We start from the raw sequence: 26,457 nt of genomic DNA, 5'->3' as shown, positions 1-26,457 counted from the left end.
CTGGATGTCACATAGAGGAAGTATGGCTGTCATATTTTTGTATGAGCCAGCACCACGTCTTCCTGGGGTTTAATTATGGCCTAAAAACAAAGTGTCAGTGAGCTCTTTCTGGCCTATGTAAATGCAGAGAGTAATTTTAATAGGACACTGCTTTAGTTTTCAGCCTAAGTTTTCAAGTCTGGCCTTCAGTGGTGCCTGACCTCTACTGTCCACTTTGCCCTGCCTCTTCTCCCCTGCCTCCCCCTCCCACCCCCCACCACATTGCTGACCGCCAGGTTGAAGTCTGGTGATTTGAAACCTTGTGTACTACCAAGGCCTGGTAAGGTATGTCCCAGGAGTGGGGACCGTACTGTGGCTGCCAGAGGTCAGGGCCCCACCTCATCACTTCTCAGACATGAAGAGCAGATCAGATCTCCTGCTGGTGTAGCTCTTTAAGCCACAGATGCAGCCCCACTCACCAGGATGCCCCACTGCCTAAGAGGAGTGCTCTTTCCAGCACCTTCCTGGCATCTATATCAGCTGACGACACTGTTGCTCCCCAAACCTGTTTAATAGATTTGAGATTCACAGAAAAGGATCTGAGTCTAATCTTGCCTCAGCTTTGATCCAGGATAGCAGTGTCCCTTAGAACCTTTTGTGATGATGGCTGTGTTCTCTATTACTACTCACTCCAGGAGTCACTAACCAGGCACATGTGTTGTTTGAAATGTAGCAACTGTGAAACTAAATTTTACTTATTTTGACTTCATTTTTGTTTAACAAATTCAAATTTAAGTAGCCACTTACATGGCTACTGTAATGAGCAGTATAGCCCAAATGATACCTCCATCCCCATATGAAGGATGGATGTCAGTACAGGGTGAACCTACAGCCATATTCAGCCCACTGCCTCAGTGGTCAAGGACCTGCTGGGGGGACTCACCCTTGCTGGTAATAGCGTGGAGGCCTTCCAGCTTCCCTGACCATCTCCATCCTTATTCATGTATCAGGCTCCACTGGTAAACATGTGTCACTGTAACACTGGAGCTTTGCTACTATACTGTTGCTACAAAACTCCCTGCATATTTTAATCAGATGCAGGATCGCCTGTTTTGTTTTTCCTGTTCTTGATCAAAAGCATCCAATATTGAACTTGAGCAAAATACTATGAAAATTTCTAAGAAGGATCATTATTTGATAAAAAACAGGAAGCGACCATCCTGTTTCCCAGTATTCGAAGAAACAAACAAACAAAACAGAAGATAAATAGCAAAACAACAGAATCAGGGAAATCCAAATGAACTTTTGACAGCTCAGGTCCAATCTGAGAGGCCTAACGTCGCAAGAATTCAGCGCATCCTCTTTGTCAGGACGGAAGCTGAATGTTTGCATCAGTGTGGCTGGGGGTGGGGAGAGTTTAAAGCTGCCTTGACACTCACAGTTTTCATATACACTAGAATTAATCAGGCATTTTTAGAGATGATGAGGGAACATAATTCTCAGTTAAGTGATATCAGTCTTAACATAATTATTTCCAACAGTATGCCCTTCATTTTATGAGAGCTATCTTTATTTCCTCCTTATACGGCAGTTTCTCATCCACGGTTATTTCAGCAGGAACTTTTTCAAAGATATAAAAAATGCTAATAGGACTGAACTGTGTTTCAAATAATATCTTTCTTTCCTTTCCTATAAAATAAGCCATACATGATTGCTCATTCAGCATTATGCCCATTCTCATCACCAATCTCCCTGGATTTAGAGGCATCGTCACAAATCAGTTTCCTGAGAAGCAGATCTGGGACAGGGCTTTGTGTGCAGTTTATGGGGAGTGAAGGCATCTTTGGAGAAGTGGAGAAAGCAGGGTTGGGCAGAGGGAGAAATGGAAGGAGACACAGAGTCAAGAGAGGCCCAGATGTTCCTGCTGGGAGCTCTGTTGCCTGGAGCATGGGGCTTAACTTTATTCCTCTCTAAGATGAATAGCCATGAAGTCCTGGGAGGATGATGCTCCTTGGGCAGGCTGACTCTCTTCAGCAGAGGAGGAACTAGAGAGAGTCTTGTCTGCAGCTATTTTCACATTATTTCTAGAAGCTGGGAAATGAATGCTGTGGCTGGAGGGGAAATCTGCTGGTAGACCAGATACCCCACTTCAGGTGGGTGAATTTAGAGAAGAACTAAGCTAGATTTTAACAGGCCATTGACACTGAGTTCTGAGGGGCAGGATGGTTGTTGATTAAAGGCAGAACTTGAAAATGACAAATCCTTAGTTCTGGAGTCAACACTGAAGCTGGTGTGCTCTGATTAGCAACTCAGTTTGGAAAACAAAATGTGGTAAAATGATGCTTGTTCATAGGAAGATTAAGGAAACAAAAGGTTATTGTAGAATGGAAACAGTTTAAAAAAATACTGAAATATACACCATCAGTGTGTTTCCTGATCATGATTTTAAAATATTGGTGTTTTGATCCAAAGAGACAGGAGCAATTATTTTGACTCCAGAAACTATGGTGATGTAACTTGTATCCAATTAGGAATGTCCCTGTAAAACAGAGTTATCATATCTGGATGTAAATTTCTAAAGAACAAATGCTTTGTCTTCCTTGAGACAGCATCAGACTCTTGCAGGATATTTGTAACTCAAAAGTAGTAATTTGGTGTGGATGTAGATTTATCATTCCATGTTATACCATATCATAGATGATTATGATATTTCACTCACTTCCCATTATATAGTTTGGTTAGTTGTCACCTGATGTGATTCTTACTATTTAAATACTTTCCCTGGTATGAATGTTTAAGAGTTAAAATGTTGCCCAATTTGTAAAAAAAAAAAAAGAAAGAAAAGAAAGAAAATAGAGCATCAATTCTGTTGACCTAAACTATTGTTGAAAAGAAAAGATACATAGAAATGCATTTAGAAAAGGCCTATGGAGAAATGTCTATTTAGTTCTTTGGCCCATTTTCTGATTGGGTCGTTTATTTTTCTGGAATTGAGCTGCATAAGTTGCTTGTATATTTTTGAGATTAGTTGTTTGTCAGTTGCTTCATTTGCTATTATTTTCTCCCATTCAGAAGGCTGTCTTTTCACCTTGCTTAGAGTTTCCTTTGTTGTGCAGAAGCTTTTAATTTTAATTAGATCCCATTTGTTTATTTTTGCTTTTATTTCCAGAATTCTGGGAGGTGGATCATAGAGGATCCTGCTGTGATTTATGTCTGAGAGTGTTTTGCCTATGTTCTCCTCTAGGAGTTTTATAGTTTCTGGTCTTACATTTCTCCAAAGAAGACATACGGATGGCTAACAAACACATGAAAAGATGCTCAACATCACTCATTATCAGAGAAATGCAAATCAAAACCACAATGAGGTACCACTTCACACCAGTCAGAATGGCTGCGATCCAAAAATCTGCAAGCAATAAATGCTGGAGAGGGTGTGGAGAAAAGGGAACCCTCCTACACTGTTGGTGGGAATGCAAACTAGTACAGCCACTTTGGAGAACAGTGTGGAGATTCCTTAAAAAATTTCAAATAGAACTCCCTTATGACCCAGCAATCCCACTGCTGGGCATACACACCGAGGAAACCAGAATTGAAAGAGACACATGTACCCCAATGTTCATCGCAGCACTGTTTATAATAGCCAGGACATGGAAACAACCTAGATGTCCATCAGCAGATGAATGGATAGGAAAGCTGTGGTACATATACACAATGGAGTATTACTCAGCTGTTAAAAAGAATTCATTTGAATCAGTTCTGATGAGATGGATGAAACTGGAGCTGATTATACAGAGTGAAGTAAGCCAGAAAGAAAAACACCAATACAGTATACTAACACATATATATGGAATTTAGAAAGATGGCAATGACGACCCTGTATGCAAGACAGGAAAAAAGACACAGCTGTGTATAACGGACTTTTGGACTCAGAGGGAGAGGGTGAGGGTGGGATGATTTGGGAGAATGGCATTCTATCATGTATACTATCATGTAAGAATTGAATCGCCAGTCTATGTCTGACGCAGGATACAGCATGCTTGGGGCTGGTGCATGGGGATGACCCACAGAGATGTTATGGGGAGGGCGGTGGGAGGGGGGTTCATGTTTGGGAACACATGTAAGAATTAAAGATTTTTAAATTAAAAAAAAAAAAATAAAAAAAAATAAAGTAGATTGCTTATTGAAAAAAAAAAGAAAAGGCCTATGGAAGGTGTCTATGCAAAAAAGGAATGAATAATTTTTTTTGAGAATTGAAATCCTTGTATTGCTTCATGAGCTTTCATCTCTTGTGCTGTGATGACAGTTTCAAGGCAAGGATAATTAGTAGTCTCCCATGCAGCCTTGATTTACATTTTTACCTACATATGTTAGATTGCAGCTTTGGGTTTGAGTGAGTAATGGTCAACAGCATGGACTCTGTTAGAAAGATCACTAGGGTTGTCCCTATTCCAGTCTGGCTGGGGTCCTTCAGAAGGGAGATGGGGACTCACACACACAGAGGAATGACCTCATGAGGGTACAGGGAGAAGATGGTGTTTACACCTGAGGAGAGAGGCCTCAGAGGGAAGCAGCCCTGCTGAGTCCTTGGTCTCTGAATTCCAGCCTCTTGGCGGAAGGACTATGTCTGCTGTTCAGCTCCCAGTCTGTGGTGCTTTGCAGCTCTGGCAAACTAATACGGATTGTGTTGCTTCCAAAAGCACATGGCAAGTCCTAGTCCCCAGTATCTCAGAATGTGACCTTATTAGAAATAGGGTCTTCACAGAGAGATTTGGAGACAGAAGCCGATGTGCACAGAGGGATGGTCATGTGAAGACATGGAGACACAGAGGCTGTGTGAGCACAGAGCAGGGACCCGAGTGCTGTAGCCATGGGCCGGGATGCCAGGAGACCCCAGAAGCTGGAAGGAGCAAGGGAGGATGCTTCCCAAACCATCAGAAGTTCTGTCTCCTCTCTAATCGGCTTCCCCTGCCTTCTCTTCAGCCTTCCCTTGACATTGCCTGTGAACACCTCTCCCCTCAGCTACACCCCCCGTGTGAGGGGCATGCAGACAGGTCATAAAAGGAGACTACCCCTGACTGACCATGAGTGGGTCCAAGGAGCAAAGATCTTTAGTAGAGCTCAAGATGTTTTTCTCTCTTTGTGGATCATCCTTTATTTTTTATTTAGTTTTGAGGAATAGGGTATATTTTATTCTTGTGCCACATTCCCTGTTTCTATGAGAATCTGCATCCTCTTGGTTTCGCCTTACTGTTTGTGTGTTGGTGCTGGTCTGGCAGGAATGAATTCCCATGCAGTTTTAAACCTGCCTGAATGTTTATGTAGACACTCAAAACATATGTGTTTTATTTTAGTTAGATGTGCGTATACAATTAGTGATAAATTATTGACCATTGAATACTAAGTTAATAAATGAGAGGTCTATATTGAAGCAGTCTGTACATTTAAAAAATACCCTCAATAATCAGCTCCAGGTTCTGCTATTGTCTTTCTGATAGTTACAGCAAGTGGCCTTAATGGTCACCTCTTTCCACTGTTATGCCTGTAGTTATATAAGTGGAGGTTAGTGAAAAATAACTTGGGAAATCAGTATATTTGCCTATAACTATACTTTTTTGCTAATTGTGTCCTTTCTTTTGGTGTTTGAGTTTTCCTCCTGGATTGTAACCCCCACCTTTTCCCCCTAACAGATGTGTTTACTTATGTTAACACACAGAAAAAAACTTTAAAAAAGTCAAAGTGCTCACCTGGACCTTGGAGTACTGTCCATTCCTCTGATACTGACCGGTACCTTCCAGATTTACTCAGACACCTGACTTGGACACCTGAGTGACATGTTTTATCCTCTTGCAGCTTTTCCCTAATAAAATTAAGACCAGCACAGACACAATGGTGGGGAGAAATTTTATTGTTATCACAACTCCCTAACCTCATTCCATTACCAATTGACTCAGATCAGTCCACACTAATGAGTCACATGAGACATCTTGTGAAACAATCTGGGTATATTAATGACTTAATAAATAAACTTAAAAGCAACTAAAGTGTCTCTCTTTTCAATCATGTCTTCGTTTTTCTAATGGAAGCTTTATTTGCAGATTTATAATTGCAATGAGTTGGCTTTAATTAATAGAATAAATTTTAATGTAATTAATAAGCTGGATTCTTACTGGCACTCTCAGGTGATTATGTACTTTGAGTTGTAAAGATGCAATTTGCATGTTATTAAAATAATCAGAAGGACTTCAGCATTAGAACTAAGGTAACATTTAATTTTAGCTCACTGAAATCGTTTTTGAGTCAGAGCAAGATGAATGCAGCTGGTCACATGGTTTATTGAGAAGTTATGGCTGTGCAACCTGTGAGTTTTTCACTTGGACTCTGAGGGGAGCCAGTAGACACCCTGGGCAGGGTCATCTTTCTCCTCAGCTGTTCACAAAGCTCTGAATTAAACTTTCCTTTGAAATTTGCCCTCTTCCCCAAGTTGTCCTCCAGAGTTCTTGTGTTTTTAAAAATCATGATACAGACTTGTACTGGTGGAAGACAGACATGAACAGCTGTGATCGTATACCTTCTCAGAGGTGACCTTGAAAAGCAAGTGAGAAGCAGTGAGAGGAGCTGTAAGGGGTATCTCTGGCCCCCAACGTCATGTGTTTGGGGAAATTCCTCTGCAGTAAGAGTGCCTGCTGCAAGGCAGCCAGGCGTGGTCTGGACAGGTGGTCCAAGGTCAAGAGAGGTAAGATTTATAAGATTTTGTATAAAGAGGCTCGTCTCCTCTTGTGCTGTTACACATGGCAAGGGTTTGTGATTATTTTCAGATGGGGGTCTCCTCTAGGGTATAGAGTCCCCTGAGGAAAGAAAATCATTTGTTCATCTTTATATCCTCAGTCCCTGTGACAAGTCTGACATTCTTCTCAAAGGATGGATCAATGAATGATTTGGTGCCAGGTTTATTTATGGATTCAGCAAGTGCTCATGGATTATTGAAGCTGATTGTACATTCACTATAGAGATGAAATTAGACTCAGGGAAAAATAAAAACCTCAAAAAGCTAAGCTTTTGACTGTTAAAAATTGAGTTATTTCCTATGTTTTATGCACTTCTATAATGTTCTCAACTGGTAAGTGTTGGCCACGCTACCGGGGTGTGGTGATCACAGACAGTGGAAATCGGGTCTAGGGATTTCTGATGATAGGTTTGTTTTCCTTTCCAGTTTAGTCTAATGAGTCATCACTGGAAATTCACCCAAGGTAGTGGGGCTTCCTGGTGGCTCAGAAGGTAAAGAATTCATCTCTAATGCAGGAGACCTGGCTTCAATCCCTGGTTGGGAAGATTCCCCTAGAGGAGGGTATGGCAACGCACTCCAGTATTCTTGCCTGGAGAATCCCCGTGTACAGAGGAGCCTGTTGGGCTATAGTCCATGGGGTCGCAGAGATGACACAACTGAGCGAATGAGCGCAAGCACAAGTGTCAGGACGTTAGCGTGTGACTGTTATAAAAGGAAGGACAGCTTTACCAGAAAGAAGGCCAGCAGCACCACCACACCACAACAAAATTGTACCCCAGCTGATTCTTAAAAGCGTGATCCCATTGTTTCAGCTGGGTATGACTGAGAGAGTTGCTCGTCCCTCCTGACCTGGGAAGAATGAATCTGTGCCCAATGGAAGCAGAGCTCCCTGAACCTCAGGCAGCGAAGGGCTGCTGAGACTGAGAGCAAAGAAAATCCTGAATCCCGAGCAAGGATTCTGCCACAGAATTGAGTTGTTTTGTATTCAAATGATTTTTCTCTCATTTTAGTAAACTGAGCACAATGGATTAAAGTGTAATTAAATAATTCAGTGATCCTTTCTTGAGCGCCTACTCTGTGCTATGCTTTGCAAACCTTGGATTGTAGTAAAACCAATAACCAAACCTGCACTCCTGGACCTTTGCCTGTGAATCTGGGAATCGTTTGATCTGATAGGCAGGGAGGAATGGCAAGGAGCCCGCTCTAAACCATAGATCATGTAATTAGCGTGAAGCTCTTCTCTGGGCTGAAAAGTAATTGTTGGCAGGTGCACATACCACAGGCAATGCCAACATGCATAATGTTGAAGAATTATTATTCTTATTATCACAACTTCCCTCAGTAATTCTAACTGTCAAGTTTTGCTGAGTGATTATACAAAAATAGATAATGATATAGATGTGTTGAATTGTGCCTCTGGATAATTGCATTGTCATATTAAACCATTAAAATACTGAGTTATTATTGGCAAATCTTTATGGACATAGAAAGATAAGCCCCTCACAGAACCTGGATCTAGGCAGGCTGTCATCCACACACGTTGGGTCACTCTGTGCTGCTGAGGGTGTGTTCATAGGAGGCATGCACACAGTTCAGAATGCTAACCAAGCAGGGCACACACACCTCTGAAACTTCACAGTCAAGAACAGTCTACATATGGAAAACATCCAGGCATAGAACATAAGAAGAACTGAAGATCATGTTCATATTAAAAAGTCTTCTTTCTGTGCAAATTGCATTTTACAGACTCCAAAGAGATTGAACTTCAATGAATCTGAACAGGTTCATCTAAAAAAAATAACTGCATTCATTTGTTCACAATATTTATTAGAAGTGTTCTGCTGTGCATGCAGTAATGTTTTTTTGTGAACCATTAAGACAGACTAGTGTATTTTTTTTCTTGCTTGTAATTTGTTTCTGGAACCTCTCCAGTGTGTGTGTGTGTGTGTGTGTGTGTGTGTGACCCAGGACCCTGTGGTATAAATACTTAGATGTGAACTTGCCTACAAACATTTCTGCACAGCCAGAGGCCTTCAGGAGTGGAGGAAGTCTCCATGTCTTGAGTTGTCCTCTGTGCTCAGTGGGTGAGACTCCACCTGGAGAACAGGGCTGGAGCCAGAAATCTTAGAAGGTGTTTGTCCTTGTGAAAGGAGCCATGAGGTAAGAACTTAGGTGCTGAACTGCAGGAATCAGGACTCACTCATCCTCACACCGGATGTGTCCCTTGACATCGACTCCCCATCTCCCCTCTCCCAGCCTCTAGCCACAGTCATTCCATCCTCTGCCTCTACAATTTGCCTACTTTAGATTGCTCATATAAGTGAAATCAGGCACTGTTTGCCCTTCAGTAACTGGCTTATTCCACTGAGCATAGTGTCCTCCATTATAATGTCTTCGTGTCCTCACATGTGGTAGAATCCTTTCTTTCTTTTGAGGCTGAATAATAGTCCATTGGACTCTTTACTGTCTGAGTCACCAGGGAAGCCCCCTGAAAGTGGCGGGGGAGGGATAAGTTAGGGGTTTGAGATTAGTGGATACAGAGTACTATAGAGATAAACAAGGTCCTTCTGTATAGCACAGTGAACTGCATTCAATGTCTTATAATAAGCTATACAAATATACTATCTGGTATGTGTGTGTGTGTGTGTGTGTGTGTGTGTATATGTCAGATTCTTTTCAGTGCAGTTTATGCATATTAATATAACTGTCACTTTGTTGTATACCAGAAACTGACACAGCACTGCAAAACAACGATACTTCAGTAAAGTAGTTCAGTGTGTGTGTACAACCCATTTTCTCCATCAGTTCAGCTTCAGCCATCCACTATGAAGCTGGGCTGCTTCTGCATCTCAGCTATTGTGAATAGTGCTGCAGTGAACACAGGGGTGCAGATATCTCTTTGAGATCCTAGTTCCAATTCTTTAGCTGCATGTCTGCCTGGAAGGGGGACTGCTGGATGATGATAGTTGACTTTTAATATTTTGCGGGCTCTCCATACTGTTTACCATAGAAGCGGCAGCATTTTACAATCTGCTCAACAGTACACAAGGGTTCCAGTTACTTCACTCGCTGTCTCTGGGTTCTGTCCGTGTTCTACTTTTAAACTGGTATCTCTGTGTGGGGACAAGGCTGGGGCCTCCTCCTCCAGTGTCCTGTGGATGCTGGTCTCGCCTCCACCTGCCTCCTCTGTGGTGGGTCTGGAGTTTTGCAGCCTGAATGCAGTCAGAGGCTGAGCTACTGGGAGCCTTCCTCTGAGCATTTCCTTATTCCTGATCTGAGATATGTTTTACAGCTGTAAGTTATGTTTTTTGAATTAGTTGGATTATATAAAAATATATCTGTCTACCAGCCTAAATGTTATTATTTGTTCTTGAAACAAAAGCAAGTAAACCATATGTCCAAATGCTTCAGAAGTTGTTTCTTTTTAAATTGGCCCATCTTGAATAACATATGTGTGTATAATCTTTATTAAGCGAGAACTAGGAAGTAACACTTTTTATGATGCCTTCACATATTGGTGTTTTCCAAATAGGAACGATTTATGTTGTCATAATATATTTCTTTTGGATTGGGAGATTATTACTCCTTGAAAAACACATGATTAGCTCCCTGCTTACTTTAGAAGCCAAATGTGTTTCGAATGAATATATGAGTGCTAGAAAATAAATTATTATTATTTCAGTGTTTGGTACAAAAATTCATAAACACTATAAAAAATCACTGGGCTTAAGAAAATTCCTAAGCATGCTTTTGATGTCAGAACCTCTAACAAGGAATGTGTGTCCAGTCACTAAGTCATATCTGACTGTTTGTGACACCCATGGACTGAGGCTTCCCTGTCCTTCACTATTTCCTGGAGGGACGGGGGAGCCTGGTGGGCTGCCGTCTATGGGGTCGCACAGGGTCAGATACGACTGAAGTGACTTAGCAGCAGCAGCAGCATGTCTGTTGAGTCGGTGATGCTATTTAACCATCTCATCCTTTGCCAATCCCTTCTCCTTCTGCCCTCAATCTTTCCCAGCATCAGGGTCTTTTCCAGTGAGTCAGCCCTTCACCTCAAGTGGCCAAAGTATTGGAGCTTCAGCTTCAGCATCAGTCCTTCCAATGAATATTCAGGGTTGATTTCCTTAAGGATTGACTGGTTGATCTCCTTGCAGTCCAAGAAGACTCTCAAGAGCCTTCTCCAGCACCACAATTTGAAAGTATCAGTTCTTGCACACTTAGCCTCCTTCATGGTCCTACTCTCATATCTGTACATGACTACTGGAAAAACCATACCTTTGACTATATGGAGCTTTGTCAGCGAAGTGATGTCTTTGCTTTTTAATATGGCATCTAGGCTTGTCATAGCTTTTCTTTCAGGGAGCAAGCATCTTTTAATTTCATGGCTACAGCCACTGTTCACAGTGATTTTGGAGCCCAGGAAAATAAAACCTGTCATTGCTTCCACTTTTCCCCTGCTATTTGTCATGAAGTGATGGGACCAGATGCCATGATCTTAGTTTTTTGAATGTTTAATTCTAAGCCAGCTTTTTCACTCTCTTACACCCTCATCAATATGCTCTTTAGTTCCTCTTCACTTTCTGCAATTAGAGTGGTATCATCTGCATATCTGAGGTTGTTGACATTTCTCCCAACAATCTTGATTCCAGCTTGTGATTCATCCAGCCCAGTGTTTCTCATAATGTACTCTGCATATAATTTAAATAATCAGGGTGACAATATACAACCTTGTCCTACTCCTTTCCTAATTTTGAACCAGTCAGTTGTAAGTATTCAAAAAGGTTTTGCCAATCTAGTTCAATGAGCTCAATGAAATATATTAAACAATTAAATAATATTTTATAGAAATAAGTACACTATAAAATAAGATATTTTAAAATATTAAAATGTGATGGTTTAAGCAAAAAGTTTAAAGAAGATCTTTAAGGGTGATAGAAGACCTTAGAATATTCCATGCACACAAACATATCACACCAAGAACTGAAAAACATGTGTATTATTTTGCTTGGATAAGAGAACATGTGAGTGCTAGGACAGCTGTCTCATATGGACTGTGTATGAAACAGCAGTAGATTTTATTTCACATGTTTCCATGGAGGGAGGGTAATTTAAAGTCAGCATGTACAGGCTCATGCTTTTTAATACACATGGTCTTGAGATGAGCTGTGACCCCTCAGCTAACTTAGCAGAACTGAAAGCTGTTTATGGATAGGATTTAAACACTGAGTTAGTCATTAATCTTAAGGTCCCTTTCAATCATGAGAGAATCCAGCTTAATCAGTCAGTGCTATAAATACATCCAGAGGGGAGTCATCTTATGGCTGACGGTTCCAAGGTGGGTCACCAACAGCATTTATGCCCACCTGCTCATTCTGAGGCTAGTTTAGTGGCAAACACTCTGAGTTGACAAGATGCCTTTGGATATTTGTAAATATGTCATCTGTCCATTTGTAGGATCTCATTCACAGATCTTTGGACAAGTAAAAACCATTATTCACCAATTTCCCCTTTTTGAGAGCTCATATTTCCAAATCTAAAAAATGAAATTTAATACTTCAGTATTATTTTCTTCATCCTTAATTTTAAGTTACATCTAAGTGGGACAAAAAATCAGCCTTTAGGATCATACATGTAAGTTACATTTATCCCATATGGCAATGAAATCATCAATCAAATCTCTGAGCACTTCTTTCCATTCCAAAAGCAAGAAGAAGTCTTAATTGAGTTCCATTGTGCCTCTGGTGTGAAACAAAGAATTAAAATTCTAAGGCTTTGGGATAAAACTACAAACAGTGTCAAAACACAACAAAACATTGTCAAAGCAAATCTATGGAGACAGTATTAAGATGTCAAAATTAAAATGATGTCATTGTAAATTACAGTAGCACTTTTTAAAAATGAAGCAGGAAGGCCTCTGTTTATATGAGTGTACACTGCCACTCATTTCAAATTAATTGTTCTTGCCAGATATGTAGGAGGGATGATAAATGTTCCTAAGTTCAGAGAATATACATTCCAAAAATAGTTAAGGCATTGCTAAAAGTGAGCTATGAAATTTCTGTCAGTTTTGACTTACTTGAAATCCATTTTATTCTTCAGTGTTATGTATTCCTTTTTTTTTTTGAGTCTGGATTCATGTGTTATGTACACAGGTAACTAAAAATTATTAATATGCCTACCTTTATGTTCTTAGATCCTTGCACACAGCCTGGTACATTGTAGGGCATAAATAATGGGTTGTATAGTTGGTGAGTAAATGAATATACTAGTACAGTGGCATTATTTTATGACTTTGGAGCTAAACAGAATGTGAAAACTTATTATTAAAGGGAAATGTTTAGTAATGGGAAATTTGGTAAACCTTGTCTAATTTTTTTACGTTATTATTTTGTCATCAAGAACATTTCAACTATCTTATAACTCATCCTCCTTAATTATTATCTGCTCAGTTCTTAAATGTATCTTCCATAGAGAAAGTATGTATGTCATCAGTTCAGTTCAGTTCTGTCACTCAGTCATGTCCGACTCTTTGCAACCCCATGGACTGCAGCACGCCAGTCTTCCGTGTTCATCACCAACTCCTGGAGCTGACTCAAACTCACGTTCATTGAATCGGTGATGCCATCCAACCATATCATCCTCTGTCGTCCCCTTCTCCTTGAGCCTTCAATCTTTCCCAGCATCAGGGTCTTTTCAAATGAGACAGCTCTTCGCATCAGGTGGCCAAAGGATTGGAGTTTCAGCTTCAACATCAGTCCTTCCAATGAACACCCAGGACTGATGTCCTTTAGGATGGATTGGTTGGATTTCCTTGCAGTCCAACAGACTCTCGAGGGTCTTCTCCAACACCACAGTTTAAAAGTATCAGTTCTTCCTCACTCAGTTTTCTTTATTGTCCAGCTCTCACATCCATACATGACTACTGGAAAAACCATAGCCTTGACTAGACTGGCCTTTGTTGGCAAAATAATGCCTCTGCTTTTTAATATGCTGTCTAGATTGGTCATAACTTTTCTTCCAAGGAGTAAGCGACTTTTAATTTCACGGCTACAGTCACCATCTGCAGTGATTTTGGAGCCCCCAAAATAAAGTCTGACACTGTTTTCATTGTTTCCCCATCTATTTCCCATGAAGTGATGGGACCAGATGCCATGATCTTAGTTTTCTGAATGTTGAGCTTTAAGCCAACTTTTTAACTCTCCTCTTTCACTTTCATCAAGAGGCTCTTTAGTTCTTTGCTTTCTACCATAAGGGTGGTGTCATCTGCATATCTGAGGTTATTGATATTTCTCCCAGCAATCTTGATTCCAGCTTGTGCTTCATCCAGCCCAGCGTTTCTCATGATATACTGTGCATATAAGTTAAATAAGCAGGGTGACAATATACAGCCTTGACATACTCCTTTTCCTATTTGGAACCAGTCTGTTGTTCCATGTCCAGTTTTAACTGTTGTTTCCTGACCTGCATACAAATTTCTCAAGAGGCAGGTCATGTGGTCTGGTATTCCCATCTCTTTCTGAATTTTCCACAGTTTATTGTGATCCACACAGTCAAAGGCTTTGGCATAGTCAATAAAGCAGAAGTAGATGTTTTTCTGGAACTCTGTTGCTTTTTTGATGACCCAGCAGATGTTGGCAATTTGATCTCTGGTTCCTCTGCCTTTTCTAAAACCAGCTTGAACATCTGGAAGTTCATAGTTCACGTATTGTATGACATATTGATTATGTATGTCACAATCTCTCAGAAACTTTATATTTGATGATGTTTGTATCATGCCTTATAACAGAATTTTTTGAATTGATGATGTACAAACACTGATAAGCCTAATAATTAGATGAATAACTCTTACTTTGATTGATTATATATTTTAAAGAAAATTATTTTCTGGTGTTGAAATTTTAAAACTTGTAACTCTCAAAACTACGCTGTAGAAATACCTCATACTCTAAATATACCTGCTGTTACTTCAGTTGTTATTTCTGTAAAATAAACATGGAGGTCATATTATTTTAGAGAGTTATAACTTCTTCAGCATTGAATACATAAACATACAAATATATAATTATTGTTAATATCAATGTATTATAGCATATTAATGTTATAACTATATGATGTATATAATACATAAAATATATAATTTATTTTAACATTCTTTATGGTATATATAGTTATATACATTATATTCCCATGACTTACTTATTTAATAACTGGAAATTTGTACCTTTTGCCTTCCTTCCCTCATTTTGCCCACCCACCCTGGCCTCAGTACTTTTTCATAATCACTAGTTGATAAAGCTGATCAGACGAGCACTGACCGCCTGTTCTCTACGAAAAATATGAAACAAAAGGCTGTGGAAACGAGCATCTGCAACAGCAATTCCATTTTAGTCCATTTGCTTAATGTGTTTTTGTTATTAAGACAGCAGATTTTAGACAGATTTAAGTGCGGTATCATTACGTAACATAGCAAAGCATGCTGTGCAAATGATGGAAAGTACAGTCTTATAAGCTAGATTTTATAAACCATAATAACCAAAGCTAGAAAAAGGACAAAATTCAAAGTTACTCATCAAAAGTGCATTTTAGATTCTGAAAAACACAGCTGTTAGCAAATGTATTGCTTTTCTAACAGAACAGTGTATTCTAAGTTTGTTACATGTGTTTTGTTCATTGCTTTAAAAAAAAATAGGTCTCCTGAAGCTTTCTATGTTACCTTTACTTTTTTATAGAGTTTATGTTTTAGCAAAGTTTTAGGTTCACAGAAAATTTGAGCACAAAGCACAAATGGTGCTCCATACCCCTTCCTACACGTGATCAGAACCCAACACAACCGCCTGAGTGCGGTTCTGCTACAGTTGAGGAAACTGCATTGCTGCATCATCACTCAGAGTCCGTACTTTATGTAAGAGTCCACTCTTGGTGGTGTACATTCTGTGGGTTTGGACACATGTGTAATGACACACATCATACAGTGTAGATTCATTGCCCTGAAAATCCTGTGCTTCACCTGTTTATCTCTTGGCAACCACTGATCTTTCTACCGCCTCTGTAGTTGTGCCTTTTCCAGATGTCATAGAGGTGGAATGAAACAGTATGCAGCCTTCAGATACGCATTTAAGATTCTTCCATGTCTTATTAACTTGACGGCTCTTTTATTTTAGCACTAAATAATATTTCATCGTTTGGATGTAGTGCAATTTATTTATAGAATCATGTACAGAGGAGCCTGGTGGGCTACAGTCCATGGGGTCTCAAAACGGTCAAACACGACTTAGTGACTAAATAATAATAACTGAAGGACATTTTGGTCTCTTCCACATTTGACAATTATGAATAAAGCTGCTATAAATATAAACATCCATGGCAGGGTTTTGTGTGGACATGTTTTAAACTCTTTGGGTAAATACCAAGGAGCACATTGCTGGATCATATGGTAAGATTATGTTTAGTTCATAAGAAATCAACAAACTGTCTTCCAAAGCGTCTGCACCATTTTGTATCACCAGCCAATTACTGGGATTTTTCTTTGCTCCACAACCTTGCCAGCATTTGGTGATGTCAGTGTTCCAAATTTTGGGCATCCTAATTCAACTGTTAGTTGTCCCAGCACCATTTGTTAAAAAGACTGTCTTTGTTTCATTGAATTGTCTGCTCTTTCATGAAAGACTAGTTGACTATATTTGTGTGGGTTTATTTCTTGGCTTTATATTCTGTTCCACTGACCTATTTGTCTATTCTTTTTGCCAGTATCATACTGTCGTGATTACAGCATCGTGAAAGTAAGTCTTGAAGCTGGGTAGTGTGAGTCTTCCAACTGTTATCTTCTGCAATATTGTGTTGGGTATTCTGGGTCTTTTGCCTTGCCATGTAAACTTTAGAATCAATGTTAATATCCACAAAGTAACTTTCTAGAATTTCAATTGCATTAAATCAAATTGAGTGAAACTGAATTTTCTTATTTATGAATGCAGAATATCTCTTGATTTACTTAGTTCTTCTTTTGTTTTTTATCAGAGCTTTTTAGTTTTCCTCATATAGCTTTTATATGCATTTTGTTAACTATACCTAAATATTTCATTCTTTTGATGCTAATGCAAATCGTACTGTGGTTTTAATATCTTATTCCAACTGTTTGCTGGTATGTAAGGAAGCAATTGACCTTTGTGCATTAACCTTGTATCCTGAAACACTGCTATAATTCCTTATTACACTAATTAATTGATTTATAAATGTTGAACCAGCCTTGCATTCCTGGGATAAATTTCAGCTGGACATTTTTTCATTGATCTGCTCATATGTGTTAAAGTTGTTTGCATCTGTGCTTATAAGAGGTATTAATTTATAATTTTCCTATTTTGTAATGTCTTTGTCTTGCTTGATATTAGGTAATTCTGGTAAAGAACCTGCCTGCTAATGCAGGAGACATAAGAGAGGTGGGTTCCATCTCTAGAGTGGGAAGATTCCCTGGAGGAAGGCATGGCAACCCACTCCATTATTATTGCCTGGAGAATCCCATGGACAATGGAGCCTGGTGGATTACAGTCCATAAGGTGGAAAAAAGTTGGACATCACTAAACTGACTTAAATAATTATTTTTATTAAATATATAATATATATATCCTCTATTTCTATCTTCTGAAACATACTGTAGAGAATTTGTATGATTTCTTCCTTAAGTCCTTGGAAAAATTCGCCAGTGAACACATCTGGGAGTGGAACTTTCTATTTCAGAATGATATTAATAATTCATTTTCTTTAGTATGTATTGATTTATTCAGACTGTTATTATTCTTGTGTGAATTGTAGAAGATTATGTCTTTCAAGAAATTGATTCATTCTATCTAGGCTGTCAAATTTGTGGGAAAAGAGTTATTTATAATTTTCCTTTATGACTACTTTAATATCCACAGGGTGAGTAGTGTTGTATTCTCTTTGATTTCAGAGATTAGTTGTGTTATTTCTCTTTTGATATTAGTCAGCTGGCTAGAGGTTTATCAGTTTTATTATACTTCTCAAAGAGCTAGCTTTTGACTTTATTAACTTTCTCAATTGATTTCCTGTTCTCAGTTTTATTGATTCATGCTCCAATTTTTAAATTTCCTTTTTCTGTTTATTTTGGTTTTAAGTTACTTTTCCATTTTCATTTTTCTAAGGTAAAATTTTAATGATTGATTATAGATTTTCTCTTTACTAATTATTCAGTCAATGCTATTAATTTTCCTCTAAGCACTGCTTTTCCTGCATCCCACATATTTTCATAGGTTATATCTTAATTTTCATTTAGTTCAAAATATTTCATTTAATTGAAGCTTCTCTTGAGATTTATTCTTTTATCCATGTGCTATTTAGAAGTATATTGTTTAATCTACAAGCATTGGGACTTTTAACTACATTCTGTAGTTAATTTCCTATTTAATCCATTGATATCTGAAAGTACACACCCTATCATACAATGTGTTATTATTTTTAACTTGATGAAAGGTGTTTTTTGGACCAAAATGTGATCTATCTTAGTAAAAGTTAAATATGAGCTTGAGAAAAATGTACACTCTGCTGTCATTAGATGAAGTAATCTATAGATATTAATTATATCTAGTTCATTGATTATACTGTTCAGCTTAACTATTTCCTTATTAACCTTCTGACCTCTGAATTTATATTTCCATTACTGATAGTGGGGTGTTAAAAATCTCCAGCTATGATAATGGGTGCATTTATTTAGCCTTGCAGTTCTATTAGTTTTTGCCTGTGTTTTAATTCTTGATTGTAGACACATTTTTACATGTTAAAGACTGGTATGTCTTCTTGGATAATTGACTCCTTTATCATGTAATGCCTGTCTTCTTCTTTTTTTTTGTTAACCTTGACATCTGCTCTGTTGCAAATTATATACCTTTATTTTTTAAAATTTATTTTTAATTGAAGGATGATTGTTTTACAATATTATGTTTCTTTAGATTGGTGTTATCTTGGTGTGTTTTTCTTCATCCAGTTAAGTTTTAATCTATATATATCTATTTAAAGTAATTTCTTGTAAACTACATTTTTGATACCCTCCAACAGGCTCTGTATTTTAATTAGTGTGTTTAGACCATTGATGTTTAAAATAATTATTTACATAGTTGAGGCAATATCTACCATTTTGTTAGTTTTTGTTTGCTGCCTTTGTTCTTTCTTTTATCATCTTTCACTTATTTTCTGTCTTCTATGACTTCAATTGAGTATTTTATATGATTCCATTTTCTTATTTACAGCAGTGATATTTCTATTTTTATTTTTATTAATGATTGCACTAGAATTTATCTATGCATTTCAACTAATCCAAGTCTGCTTTCAAATAACAATGTATTTCTTCATGAGTGGTGAATACCTTATAATGAAGGAATAGTCCTTGCTAGAAGGGAATATCCCTTCTACCATCGCTGTCCTTTATTTCACTTATCCATATTTTGTAATAATCAAATACATTGTTTATATTGTTTAGAACACAGTAATATGAAAAATTATTTTATTTTGCCTTCATTTAGTCTTTCTCTAACCCTTTTCCTTTCTTAACGAATATTTTCTAATTTTGCAATGATGGTGCTGATAACCGTGATGGTGCTACTGATGGTGATAAATAATAGTGCTGAGCATGAGTATGTGCATAATTCTTGTGTTGTAAATTAAATTCAGAGTGTTGAACTAAAGACAAGTAAGATATGTGCATCATAATCTACCCAACAGGAGATACAGGAGGATGATTTGACAATTTTCATTTTCATATCACATTATGGTTTGGCATTTAGAAGACTTGACTCTAGTAGATTTGCTGGGAAAATAACTCAGTTTAGGATAAAATTATTTCTCCTGTCCTATAAACTTACTTATTATTTGTAGGATGTTGTTCTATGTTGTTATATTCAGAAATTAACTTCAAGCAAAATTAAGTGTTTTGTGAAAATCTGAATGATTATACCATGAATCTTAATACTTCCTAAGAAAAAAGTATCCCCTGTTTTAGAGGCGAGTTAGAGGAGAGAGAGGAGAAGGCAATGGCACCCTACTCCAGTACTCTTGCCTGGAAAATCCCATGGATCGAGGAGCCTGGTAGGCTGCAGTCCATGGGGTCGCTAGGAGTCGGACACAACTGAGCGACTTCCCTTTCACTTTTCACTTTCATGCATTGGAGAAGGAAATGGCAACCCACTCCAGTGTTCTTGCCTAGAGAATCTCAGGGACGGCGGAGCCTGGTGGGCTTCTGTCTATGGGGTTGCACAGAGTCGGACATGACTGAAGTGACTTGGCAGTAGAGAAGGGAGAAAGAAGTGAGTCAGTGAGCTTAGTCACTTATATTTTTGGAGAAAAGCTGCACGGCTTCAGGTGCATCGGCCTTCTCTGGGTTGTGGCTTGCTTCTTCAGAGGCTGAAGCACCTTTATCATTAACATGCTGCCTGTGCTTCATGCTTGACTTTTACATTATTGCTCTAGCTATTACCATGCATGCATTATTTATGTGGTTGGCTATCATGGAAAAAAGGCAAGCAATTTACTTGTCAAAACACATTAGAATGCATGACTTTAAATCAGAGTCGCATGGGTTGGTAAAAAGCTGTAATAAATGCACTTTGGCTAATATGTTAGTGTCGTCCAGTTTGAGGTCACTATTGACTGAGAAACCAATAACTATCCCTAGAACTTTTCTAGTTGAATAGCACTTCAGAATTTATACTTCTAATTGCTCGAGAGTAAACTCTGTTATTACAATTTTTCTTTCCATAGATGAGTTTTAGCATTAGAAAAGCAAGTGAGTGCAAGTTTAATTCTTAATGATAGAAGTCCTGGAGTTAATTGTATTATTTATTTAGGCTTCAAACAGGATCTGAAATGCTTAAATAATAGAATTATGTCGTATAGCTACGTGTTTCCCTCGCTTTTTTTGTCAGTTAACCATTTCCACTGTTACCTGATGCTCTCATTATTACACAGAAGTCCCCTTTTGTACCACAGCAAATGTTTAAGTAAATACCATCCACCTTGCTAGTTCTCCAAGTGCTGGTAAGGCCAGCTTCAGACTTCATGGCTTTTGTAAGAAGGCTGCCATGCCTAAGAGCAGCTGGAAGAGGTCCCATCAGAGCAGTGGTTCAGAAACTTTATTTTTCTTAAAAATCATTCTGTGATAAGTGAGTTGTAGGTGCGGCAGGGATTTTGAAGAGGTGAGCATTATTAGAAGATGTTATCTTGTGCAGGGAAATAGTCAAGTCTGTGCCCAGCATAACTTTCTCCTGTCTGTTCCTTACCCGATATTGTCCAACATCTTATGAATCTAATAGGAGTCTAGAGAATTGGACTCTATGAGTGAAAGCAGTTGAAGGAGACAGAGGTTGACTCCACAGGTGTCAAATATCATTTGAAATTAGTATCAGAGAAGAGACACCCTGAGTTCTTTTACTTCCATTCACATCTTTCCCATAGATTAACAGGCCAGGGATGTTACTTCATCAAAGTCCTTCTTATCAGAAAAGATGGAGTAACATGAGGTCCAGAGGAGTTAAGTCACCCAACCCAACATCCTCAAGATCTGGGGACCCAGGCGAGACACAAGAACCTTCTGTCTAGTGCTCTGATTGAAAAAAACAAAAAACCAAAAAAACTCCTAGTCTTACAAAGCAAAGGATTAGGAAAATACCTTTAGGACATCGTGACAGGGGAGTGGTTCTTCTGGCATTGTTCTTCCAGGTTGTTGTGATCTACCAACATGGACTTGTAGGACACGGACTAACCAAGAGGACTAAGGCTTTTGAGGATTGGAGCCAGCTTTTGAGGTTTGAGTCTTTCTGGAGGCTAATCTCCTATTAGATTCTTAAGATGTGTTGATGTGAGAAGCCAGAGTGCCTGACGATCAGACCTTCTGGAAACCCATGAAAATTTAACCAAAGAGATGATGGATCTATAAACTGAAAACTAGCAGATGTTGATGAGAGAAATTGAAGAATATACAATAAGTGGAAAGATATATCATGTTCATGTGTTAGAATTAATTTTGTTAAAATGTCCATCTACCCAAAGCACTTTAAAGATTCTATGCAGTCTTTATCAAAATTTTAAATGGCTTTTTTTTTTTTTACAGAAATAGAAAAACAATCCTAAAAACTTTAAAGTAGCCACGTGCTAAGTTGCTTCCGTTGTGTCCGACTCTTTACAACCCTGTGGACTGTAATCTGCCAGGCTTCTTTGTCCATAGAATTCTGCAGGCAAGAATACTAGAGTGGATTGCCATGCCCTCTCCGAGGGATCTCCCTGACCCAGGGACTGAATCTGCATCTCCTGATTGGTGTGTGTGTGTGCATGTATTAGTTGCTCTGTTGTGTCCAACTCTTTGCAACCCCACAGACTTTAGCCCACTAGGCTCCTCTAGCGGATTCTCCAGGTAGGAGTCCTGGAATCAATTGCCAGTTCCTTCTCCAGGGTATCTTCCTGAACCAGGGATCAAACTCTGGTCTTCCACATTGCAGGCAGATTCTCTACCATCTGAGCCACCAGGGAAGCCCTACCTGCATTGTTAGGTGAGTTCTTTACCACTAGCACCAACTGAAAAGCTCTAAATACCCAAAGCAATCTTGAGAAAGAAAGACAAAGCTGGAGGCATCACATTTCCTGATGCAAAGCTGTATACAAGTTATAGTAATCAAACCAGCATGGTGTTGGCTTAAAAATAGATGCGCAGATCAATGGAACAGAACAGAGAGCTGAGAAATAAACCCATGCATATGTGGTTAATTATTTCATGATGAACCAGAATTACTCAGTGGGGAACAATGTCTTCAATAAATGGTACTGGGAAAACTAGACCCTTATCTTACATCATATAAAAAATCAACTCGAAATGGATTAAAGACCTGAATGTAAGACTTAGGATTCCTACAAGGAAACCATCAACAAAAATGAAAAAACAGCCTCCAAATGGAAGAAAATAATCGTTAACCATAGGTTGGCTGTAGACTTATAATCCAAATATTCAAGGAACTTGAAGAGATATGTGCACCCCCACGTTCATGCAGCACCATTCACCTTAGTGAAGGTATGGGAGCAACCTAAGCATCCGTCAATAAATAAACTGATAGAGAACTTTTGGAATATATGTACAATGGAATAATAGTTGGCTGTGAAAAGAAGGAAGTCCTGATGTTTATGACAGTAGGATGGACCTGGAGGGCAGTATGCTCACTGAAGTAAGCCAGGCAAAGAAGGATAAATACTGCATGGTATCACATATGTGAAATCTAAAAACAAAAAGCATAATTGAAGAAAACAGAGAGTAGAAAAGTGACTGCTAGAGGCAAATAGAGAAAGACTTGTGAAAGGATACGCAATTTCAGTTATAAGTTGATTATGATCTGAGGATCTAGTGAAAAACATGATGACTAGATCTGCCTATAGTTGATAATGCTGAACTGTAGTTGATAACGTAGAACTGGAATTTGCTAAGAAATAGAAATTACATTTTTTTTTATAAAAAATGTAGATGTGTGAAGTGATGGATGTATTCATTAACTCAGTGGAATTCTTCACAATGTATAGGCATAACAAATCATCACAGTGTACACTGTACATATCTTACAGTTTAGTTGTTCATTTTACCTAAGTAAAGTTTTAAGAAAGGCACATGGGATATAATAGGAAGAATCCACATAGGTGGCCTCTTGGGTCTATGAAATGAGAATTCAGCTGTCTTTACATTGTATTCCTTTAGAGAAATTTAAAAATCGAGCAGCTTAAATAATTTTGTTAAGTTGTAAGATATTTAGAAAATACTAAAAATGGAAAATGGAGAAAATGCCCTTATAAGAGCAAGTAGTTATCTTATAGTGTATATGTTAATACCTAGATTATATAACACTAATTTGACATCTTGGAGAAGACATTAGGATCTGGAATGAGCAGATTCAATATAATAGACTATCCTTTACCACAGTATCTTTGGGGGTGTGCTCTGAGTCATACTAATTATTATTAATGGCAAAGACCAAAGGCAATTGCAGATTCACTAATGCATAAAAATTCCTGTAACACCTATTATTTCATATAAATTCTAAATTGAGTAGATCTTAAGACATTTATTTTCATAGTACAGTTATGTTACTTTAGACAAATAAGATAGTGCCTTTGGTGAGTCTTAACTCTCGTAATTAAGAATTTGGGCCTTATCTGCCATTCAACGATATATGAAAGTCAAAATAAGATAAATCATCATAAGCATTTTATTTATAGATTCAAGAGTCCACTGCTGCATAAAGGACGGGAAATTAAAGCTTGAAATTAATACATATCAATCATAAGACTTGCTTTGGCTTATGTTAATTTGGAGAAAAATCTCAGAAAAATGTTTCCTGCAGATGTATGGTGAGTATTTGCATAATTTATATATGTAAAAGTTGTGAATTTAAATCACTTGTTACTTAGGCAAATGCATAGGCTAAATATTTGTGTGTATTTTCAGAATGCATGCAGAATTATTATAATTCTTATTACAGAGTGAAAAGAGATATTCACTGAGTGTCTACAGTATGCTAAGTTCTTCAAAGTTTTCCATTAGGTTTATATTCTTATTTAATCTTACTCAAAACCCATCAGCATTCCTCACAATAGCACGTTTCATTGTTACTAGATTCACACCGCTAACATTTTATAGAAGTTAGAGTGGGGGTGGATTGTCTTAGAACCTAAGTGGAACACCCAAGTGCTTGTTCAAGTAGAATTCAGAAATGGGCTGGACCCTGACAGACTTTGGGGAGCCAAGGGCATAGAACTAGGAAAGGTTACCTGGCTCATGTTGTGTGTCCTTTCCTTGTCATGGTGTGGATGCCTGCAAATGGTGAAGACCCATGAAACTGGGGGAGAGGAAAGGGTGCTACCTACAGAAAAACTGGAATTAAATGATTTACAAGGAGGTTTCACTGGGAATTAGAAAAGAAGCAGTTTTGACTCAGAAGCTGGAAAAGCAAGACCATTTGACTCACAGAAATGAACTGTATGTGGCTGAGCTGGGGGAGAACCCATAGGATGCTGGACCCTGGGGGTTGGGGAGGAAGGGGAAGACATGTAGGAAACAATCATGCAAGAAAAATGATGTCCATTCTGAATACCTGCTTGCAAACTTTTGCTTAACCTCTGTTACATGCAGAAGATAATTCAGATAAACATGTAACATGGCCTCCTTCTTGAAGGCAAAACAAATACAATAATTTGTCTGGAATAATTCGGGAATTATGTAAGACCACCTGATCATTAACGAATGCACGAGAGTAGTCTGAGTTAGAGCAGGGGACAGGGTCAGTTCTGGAGACGAACTGGGAGAAGCCACCAGGGTCTTGGATCAGATTCAAAGGAGGTGAAAGATGAAGGCTGCTGTGGTGTGGGCTGGGGTCAGGGCTGACTGAGCAGAGGCCAGTGGCCAGAAAGCAGGGGGACAGTATTGAATGGGTGGGCACAGGCTCCACCTTCAAGGGCATGTGATGGGGTGATGTGGGTGAGAGGCAGGACCAGGCCAGGGCCAAAGCTGTGGACCTGTAGGGACCTGCGCTCACTTGCAAGATCTGGTCCAGGGGCAGCTTGCACCAGGAACAATAACCCTGGTCTTCCTCCGGTGTCTGGGAGGGGCTGTTACCATGCTAGGTGTTGGCTGATAGGGTTGGTCTTGAGTGTTCTCACCTCCCTCTAAAAATAACTGTGAAATGATGGACTTGTTAGCTTACTGTAGTGATTGTTTCATAATGTGTGTGTGTGTGTGTCTGTGTATCAGCTCATCAAATATTATACATTAAAATATACAACTTTTAGTAGTCAGTTTTACCTCAATTTAAAAACATGAGGGAAACGTGGTGTGGTTAACTCTCGGTCCCTGCTTCTCTTCTGAAATAAAAGCAATTCCAGTGAGACCAACAGTGGAGGCGACACTTGGATTACCCCTTACTGTTAGCATTAAATGCCTGATTTCCCTAGGCTGAAAGTGACTTCTATCCCACCTTTGCAAATGAAGGCATATAAAATATCTGATTAAAAAGGGATTCTAGGTGTCTTTGAGGGTCATGAGGTTTGAACTAAGTATGTGACCACACTGTCCAGATCTTGCTCTTGGTCTTCACATGACAAGGCTAGTCTTTGGGCTCTTCCACCAGAAATCAAGTTCCAGGTCCATGGTTTAAAGTCTGTGGGATTGTTTCTGACGTTGCATTTCTGTATATATATATCCAGTGTGGGGCACATCGTTTTTGAAAATTAGCTTATTCTTTGTTACCTCCTCCTCCAAAAGAAAAAAAAAAAAAGATACCTAAACACCTTTAGTTTGGTGTGTCCTTATTAGGGACAGTAATAAATAAAATGTTTTCCTCAAATTTCCCATGGTAGAAAGTTACCTTGGCAATATTGGTGGAAAAAACAGCTGCTACATATCTGACCACTGACTTTTCACTTTCAGAAATAATAAAGGATTCCATTTTAAAGCCTCTGCAGACTTAGACAAAAGAAATGACCTGTCTCAAGATACATATGTTTTAACTGATAATTTGTTGGATGCAAGAGAATGACCTTAAATCATACATAGAGACAAATTGTGTTTTGAATGTGTTGCTTTCCCAGATTAAGTTTATCAAATTGGTCTGAATTCCTTTGCCATCAATTCTACTCAGTTCCTCTTCACATCATTTGCATCA

The sequence above is a fragment of the Budorcas taxicolor genome, chromosome 13, assembly GCF_023091745.1.
Source record: "Budorcas taxicolor isolate Tak-1 chromosome 13, Takin1.1, whole genome shotgun sequence".
Classification (NCBI taxonomy): domain Eukaryota; kingdom Metazoa; phylum Chordata; class Mammalia; order Artiodactyla; family Bovidae; genus Budorcas; species Budorcas taxicolor.
Note: the sequence above shows the minus strand (reverse complement) of the source record.